The 7,500-nt window shown below is 32.4% G+C and overlaps 1 protein-coding gene across 1 annotated transcript in view; it reads right to left on the minus strand.

The window, feature by feature from the left end:
- LOC135221039 (uncharacterized) overlaps positions 1-7,500 on the minus strand; it is a 135,752-nt gene that overhangs the window by 92,086 nt on the left and 36,166 nt on the right. The window lies entirely within an intron of this gene.

The following is a 7,500-nucleotide window of genomic DNA, read 5'->3' on the forward strand; positions in this document are numbered from 1 at the left end:
TAAAAATATTTTCCTTATTATTTCCCCTTAATGTTACATGACAATCCACGGTATTCAATGAGTGATATTCCACAATGCGACATACAAGGAAAAAAAAAATCAGACTTCGTTTTGTATTTTTCGAAATTTTACAAATTTCTTTACATAATATTTTGAGTTCTGGAATTCAAATTTAATTTTATTTTTTTCAAGGGCTTCAAGGTTTTATCCTTGGTTCGTGACGCAAAACATGCAATCTGTATTCATGCTTTTCAGATTTGAAACGTCAACTTTATCAGCTCCAAGCGTAATCGGTTTTATTTATATGATTTTTTTTTTAATTTCCTCGGAAAATTGTGTAAGAACATTTTCATTACACTTCAAAATATAAGAATTGAATGATTTTTAAAAAAATCATATTACTCCTTCATAATCAAAGGTTTTATACAAAGTTATAAGAATTTTTTTCCCCTGGTAATCGCTTCCACTCATATAATTTCCAAATTTCCATTTCCTTTTCGTTGGATCGTGATCCAAGTCTCTAAAATGTTTTAGAAGAATTGTGTCTTAAATTATTCACAATCCGATTAGTTTGCTGATTTTCAATGCTAAAATTAAGCAATATATTCATTCCTTCGGTAAAACTTGAGTTTCGCTTAATGTTTCGCTCAAATCTGCTAACAAATGTATTAAATATCGAGTTATTAAGAATGCAAGAAGAGCAGAAACCCAGAAAGCTTTGAAGATTCTAACAACCCTCTTTTTGGCTTACTAAAAATTTCGGAAAAGCCTACATTAGGAAACCGCTAAATAATTAACGGGGCTCGAAATAGAATTCTTTCAAAACTATCGATCATTTCAGAAATCAACTTTATAATAATCATTCAGCTCTCTCGCGTTTTCATGTTACAAGTGAAAGGAAAGTTAATTTATTCAAATTTGTATCTTATCAAGAAAAATCTTTCGTTTTAATAACCTTCTTCCTTTATCTGTACAACAGCATCTGCATATTCTGTAAACAGCAAATTGCAATTATTCTCTCTCTCTCTCTCTCTCTCTCTCTCTCTGGTACACACCCACATCTACATATGTGAATTGTTGAAGTATCTCTACTTCAAATAACGAACTAGTTCCGGGTAGTAACATGTGGCAATATACCTGGCTACGTGTATCTCATTCAAATCTCTTTTCATGGCTTCATAGGAAGAAAGGACAGGAATCTCACCGAGAGAGAGAGAGAGAGAGAGAGAGAGGAAGAGAGAGAATCCTGGTTTACCTAGCAACACGTCGCCTATATCCTCGAAGTATCGGGAGAAAGATAAGGAGCCGTTATACAGATAATAAACTTGCGCGGCAGGAATTGTCGGGAGGATGCTATGTTGAGGATTTCGAGTTACGGAGCTTATTTGTCAGCTTATTTTAGGAAGGGTCTGAGGTAACTCTTCAGTTTAACTTTTATAGTCTTGACGAAATATAATCTGCTATATTTAATATTGATATTTTACAGCGTTAAGAAAATTGTGAAGATTTCACTCTGGAATTGTCACATCATAGCCTTCTGGAACTTGAACAATGAGGGAGAAAAGTTATAGAAAAATATTTTACGTAGAGATTTCTTCAAGGTTCGAAATTTGCACCTGACCTATTTTGGTAATCTTTGGGAATATTAATAATTATGACAGTCTTAATCAGACAGATCGGCGCGCGTGAACAGTGGCTATGAAAGACTGGAATCTAATGGGAGCCTTGAGTAACGCCGGAATTAAATCGACTTTGTAAATTTTCAAAAGTTAGGATTATTATTATTATTAATTATTATTATTATTATTATTATTATTATTATATTATTTATATTCTTATGGAAAATTTTAAAAGAACAAAAGCAAGTGCGTAAGTGTAAAAACAAAAGAAAAAAAGACAGAGAGAAATAATATGTAAATATAGATGAATACATTTACAAATAGGTAAGTTTAACAATTATAACGAATAAAGGACAATAAAAGAGTAATATCTGTCTAAGTGTATTCGTCACAATGGAACTTGAATCGAGGTCTCCAGAATACCACGAGGCCATGATGAAAATGCTATGGCTTATCCTAGCTTTCGAAAGCAGAGGTTCAATGACCAACACCTGGCGATAGGCAACTTGATATATAGGCAAAGTTAATACACCTGAAGGAGGGAAGCCTGAACTCCCGTGATTACTAAGTTTTAGTAATACATGAAATAAGACCGACTGCAAATGAGACCTGAATAATTAAATGATTATCGGATTAAATGTCAGAAAAAAATCTGATAAAATTGAGCTTAGTCGCCAATGAGATAGTTCTGAACTAATACTACTGATAATGCTATGGCTTCATTGATTACGGTTGTTCAAGCTGCAAACGCATCTCAATACCATATAACTCGCTTCAGCTGATATATATTCAACCAGATGACATTAATAAATGTAAATAAATAAATGATACGAGATGGCAATTACGTCTATAGGACACAAAGACTCTAGAGGTCGCAGACGAGCTTGCAAATGAATACCAATGGCGGTGCATTATGGGTACCCAAGGAAAGGCATTCAACTCTCGCACGGAGGAGGAGGCGAACTTCACCTCGGAGATGCCATGGTCCGTTCTGTGGACTTAAGAAGATCCGGGTGTCGTGGTTGTTGGCGGGCGGCCATAAGTTGACCCAGGTCACACACAGCGGGGAAATGATATTTTTAGAATTGGCTCCGGTGCAGCTTTTGTGTTGCCAGACACTTGAACTTGATCTTCGGCGAAAGAAGAAGCAGAAGAAGAAGAAAAAAGAAGAAGGAAACGAGGTGGATTTGTATTGGATTCTCTCTCTCTCTCTCTCTCTCTCTCTCTCTCTCTCTCTCTCATGAGGATTTTACGTATTTCTGTCTATATATAATAAAGATATGAAAAACATTGTGGAAATTGCGGGAAAATATCACCACATCTCTTTTATCAATAATATCTCCTATTCAATCATCCTTCCGCTTTAATGAGCTGTGCTTTGTATCATTACTTTCCCGTTACTTTAGTATCTATATTATTCAGTAACAAATCAATAACATGATGTTATATTGACTAATGAAGGGTCTCAGTTCCTCAAAAACGCAGCAATCAACGAACACTTGAGAGACGATGATCTTATCGACCAGTTTGTGCAAAGTCGATAACAATCTCCAACCAAACTGGAAACTAGTATTTAAATTTACTTCAGGTTAAAACAATCTTCATATTTCTCGTCTCTATAATCAATCGGAATAAATTACCAAAGTCAATAAAAAAGAAAAGAACTGGCAACCTTCTTACTTTTTACTTTATGCACTGCATTCATTAAGTTAATTAACGGATGTCAAAATTCCCTTTTGCATATCGGCGGTTTTTATGCTGCACGTGAAAGTGATTTCAAAGGTTTCAAATATTCCAATTACTTATTTACCTGCTACACATTTCTTCTTAAGTATGATCTTGGAAAGCAAACCGGTCAACGGCCAACTTTGGTACAATAAAGGCCTTAGATAAATATAGAATAATGCAAAGCATTTTTATATATATTTTTGGGAGGACAAAAACTCATCGCAAAATTTGTCAAATTCTTTGAGGTCGAATCTTATGCAACGAAGTCTGCTATATCGATTATTATACAAATTACCTGATATTTACCGGCAGAATGGTCCCATTACAAAAAAATTATATATGAAAATAGTTCGAGGCAATTTAGGCCAGGTCACCTTTCTATTTTCAGAGAATTTACTTTTTCCAAAGGAAAGATCGTTGAAAATGTATTTCGTGTCGATATAAAAGGTTCCAGTAAGTTTGCAACATTTCTGTAGCCATATTCTTTTCTATTATACATTCGTGTGTTCATTTCTCATAAAAACAACTCGAGTAAACACGAGAAAATAAAATACATTCGAAAATGCCTGAAGTATAAATATTAATTGTTAATTATGTTAATATCGGTGACAAACTCCCGTGGACACATTTACTTTCTTTGTCAAGACAAAGTAAAATAAAGTAAGAGTCCAATAACCTATTAAAATGATATAATTTTTGTATATTTACCAAAATAACCTGATCAGATTACTTTACCAATCAAAAGTTTTATGGGCTGAAAATTTTCCTCCATGTCTCTCTCTCTCTCTCTCTCTCTCTCTCTCTCTCTCTCTCTCTCGTCAATACTAAGAGAGCGAATTATCGATGAGTTCGGGCACAGACAGACGAACGATTTGGTTCAGGGGAATTAAGCCCACACCGTGTAATTAGACTGCATCCATCACCTGTATTTCAATATCCAATTACAGGCGTCTATCTCCTTTTAAAACCGGATGACGGTTTTCATCGTTTGGATTACTAGTCATTAGGGAGATGAAGGCATTGAGAGAGAGAGAGAGAGAGAGAGAGAGAGAGAGAGAGAGAGAGAGTAAATTCCTTTATATGGAAGACACAAAGGCAAAGTCCCTGTAGAATCACAGACATGATAATTATGATGTCTGGAAAAATAGGCTCTATAGGTATCCTAATAAGAGCATCTGTCTGTGGAGGAATCAAATATTTCTGTTTTCGCTCGAAGATAAATAAAAAATTTTCCGCTTTCCATAAGACTTATCTTTATATCAAACTGAATAATAATGTATGATATGATTAAATCACTTTATATGACTAACGTAAAGTATTCCTCAAAATCAGATAACTTTAAAAGGTGCCATACACAGAACATCTTACCGCAAATAATTATTTCTAGTATTTTAATCTCACCTATATATTTTTCTTAATTGGCAAAAATTTTAGTTACTTGCACTCTTAAGGAATGACACACGAGTGCAAAACTTGCTTCACTTCAGTTTTGTCAATAATATACAAATAAGCTGTGGACAATAATTACCGCTGCTTATTCATACATCATTGACAGAACTGAAGTCAAGCAGGTTTGCCCTCGTGTGTCATTCTTCAAGAGTGCAAGTAACCAAAAATTTTCGCCTGTTTAGAAAAATATATAGGCGATAAAAAAAAAAAAACTAGGAATATTTATTGATGATACTTATAAAAATACTGATGTGATCACGCTTGTACGACCATTAACTCATTGGATTTTCGGAGTAAATAAAAATGAAAATTCTTCTTTTTACTGATATATTCAATTCTTAATTAGTGCTTACCCTTTTGCCATAGATAAAATTTCAAACGGTTCACCTACTAAGGACATTTTTTTGGTAACATTTAGCAAGTGCCTTACCTTGTACTTGTGTTACCAACTAGATACATTAGAATGTGATAACCTGGTGATTTTTCTTTTACCTCTTTCGTTTACTCCAGTGGCGGGAGAAATTTTGTCTAAAGAATATCGATATGAACGACCGTAGAAAGTTTTAAAACTTCCAGATTATGAAAGAAAGAAGCGATTTTTTTTTTTTTCATTTTCTCCGCAAGGAAAAGTGAATTCTGGGAATATAAAAGAGTGACCTGACCTAAATTGTCCAGAACTATTTTCGTATAATAATTTCATTTTTCGATAATACGACCTCTGTCCCAGTAAATATCAGGTAACCTGTATAATAACCGGTAGAGCAGCTCTCGTTGCGAAGGGTTCGACCTCAAAGAATCTGGGTAGGAGGGAAGAGGTCAACTTGGTTTCGAAATATAAGGATTCTTTAATTTATGAAATATAAGGATTCTTTACTTTACCTGTGTAATTTTTATGGGCATCCTTTACCGATATCTAACTTCGTTTTAACAGTAATCTTTTGCGTAAACACGAGCACAAACACACACACACATACATATAATTACAAACAGGATCTCAAGGAAACTGGATAGTATCTAGAGGAGATATTTCTTCAAAATAATTTACAAGCTTTTTTTCGAATATATATCTCCGCTAGATACCATGCACTTTCAATGAGGTCATGTTATTAATTGTATTAACACACACAACAATTGTGTAAGTGATAAAGTTAATATATATATATATATATACTATATATATGATATATATATATATTGTATATATATATATTATATATATATATATATATGTATAATATATATATATATGTATATATTTACGTAAGTATACATATATATATATATATATATTATTCAATGTATATATATGTATATATATACCTATAATATATATATATATATATATATATATATATATATATATATATTATATACATATGCATATTAACTTTATCACTTAAGCAGTTGTTCTGTGCATTAATACAATTACTATTCATGTTTATTGCATTTTCCTATTTCTTATTTTATCACTGAGGTTAGCTCTGTTAATTATCTTTGTTTTTATCATTCAGGTTTAATTGGTGTGCTACGCAGCCATTTTAACACCCTCGATTATAAACCTCTGCAGCTTCTTTCCTCAATTCTTCTCTGCGCTAAATTTGAAAAAAACATTCATATCACAAGTGATGAGTTATTGATGTCTGCCGGATATGTGCAATACGCAGTTGTTTAAAATGAGTCTTATAGGCACAGTCGTTGTCTGGGCTTGTCGAAAACATCTGCCAGAGAATCCTATAATCAGAGAAATCTTCTTCTTCATATAAAAGGTCTTTTGGTTATGACTAACTTAATTATTCTTATTTTACGAGCATATTTTCGTGATCTTTTAGGATCTAAACATCATGGTGATTCTAGACCCTAGAGAATAAAATTCTATAGAGCATGCTAAACTTGTCATCTGAGTTGGATTTACGTAACACGTAACTGCTTGTGGTATTTTTGCATACGAATTATGAGCATTGATGACGGTGTAGTAAAATGAGCACGCTAACTTTCATCTCTAATGAGTTTCGAAGTATGATAAAAAATTAGCTTTATATTACGAAAAACGTCATGTAACTTGTCCCTCTTGCAAGAATGTATTTGTTGTTCTCCAAAAATGAAGTTGATTAATAGTCATACTATGCCTTTAAACTACTCTCGTACATTAAAAAATGACTATGAAAATATATTACATTTATAATATATAATTATATAAAAATATATATACATTTATATATAATATATTTATGTACGATTTTTTGCCACTTGTATTTTCTCATGGGTCTAAGGGATGGTGAGCTAAATATTAAACAATTTTTTTTGCATTTACGTACACACACACACACACACACACACACACACACATATATATATATATATATATATATATATATATATATATATATATAATATAGTATATATATACATATATATATATATATATATATATATATATATATATATATATATATATATATATATATATATATATGGCGAGAGAGAGAGAGAGAGAGAGAGAGAGAGATAGAGAGAGAGAGAAAATCATTTTTAAGAGAGAATATCTTCTTTCTTCTTCCATACGATAGATATGTACTTGCAAAATACCTAGGAAAAAATAAGGCGCGTCCGCCACTTCAGCCCCAATAAATCTTCGATAACATCGGGTGTAGCGGAGGAAACTGTATGTATAAAATAAACTAAAAACAAAAAGACGTCAATTTTT

This window comes from Macrobrachium nipponense, chromosome 2 (genome assembly GCF_015104395.2).
Source record: "Macrobrachium nipponense isolate FS-2020 chromosome 2, ASM1510439v2, whole genome shotgun sequence".
NCBI classification, from domain to species: Eukaryota; Metazoa; Arthropoda; class Malacostraca; order Decapoda; family Palaemonidae; genus Macrobrachium; species Macrobrachium nipponense.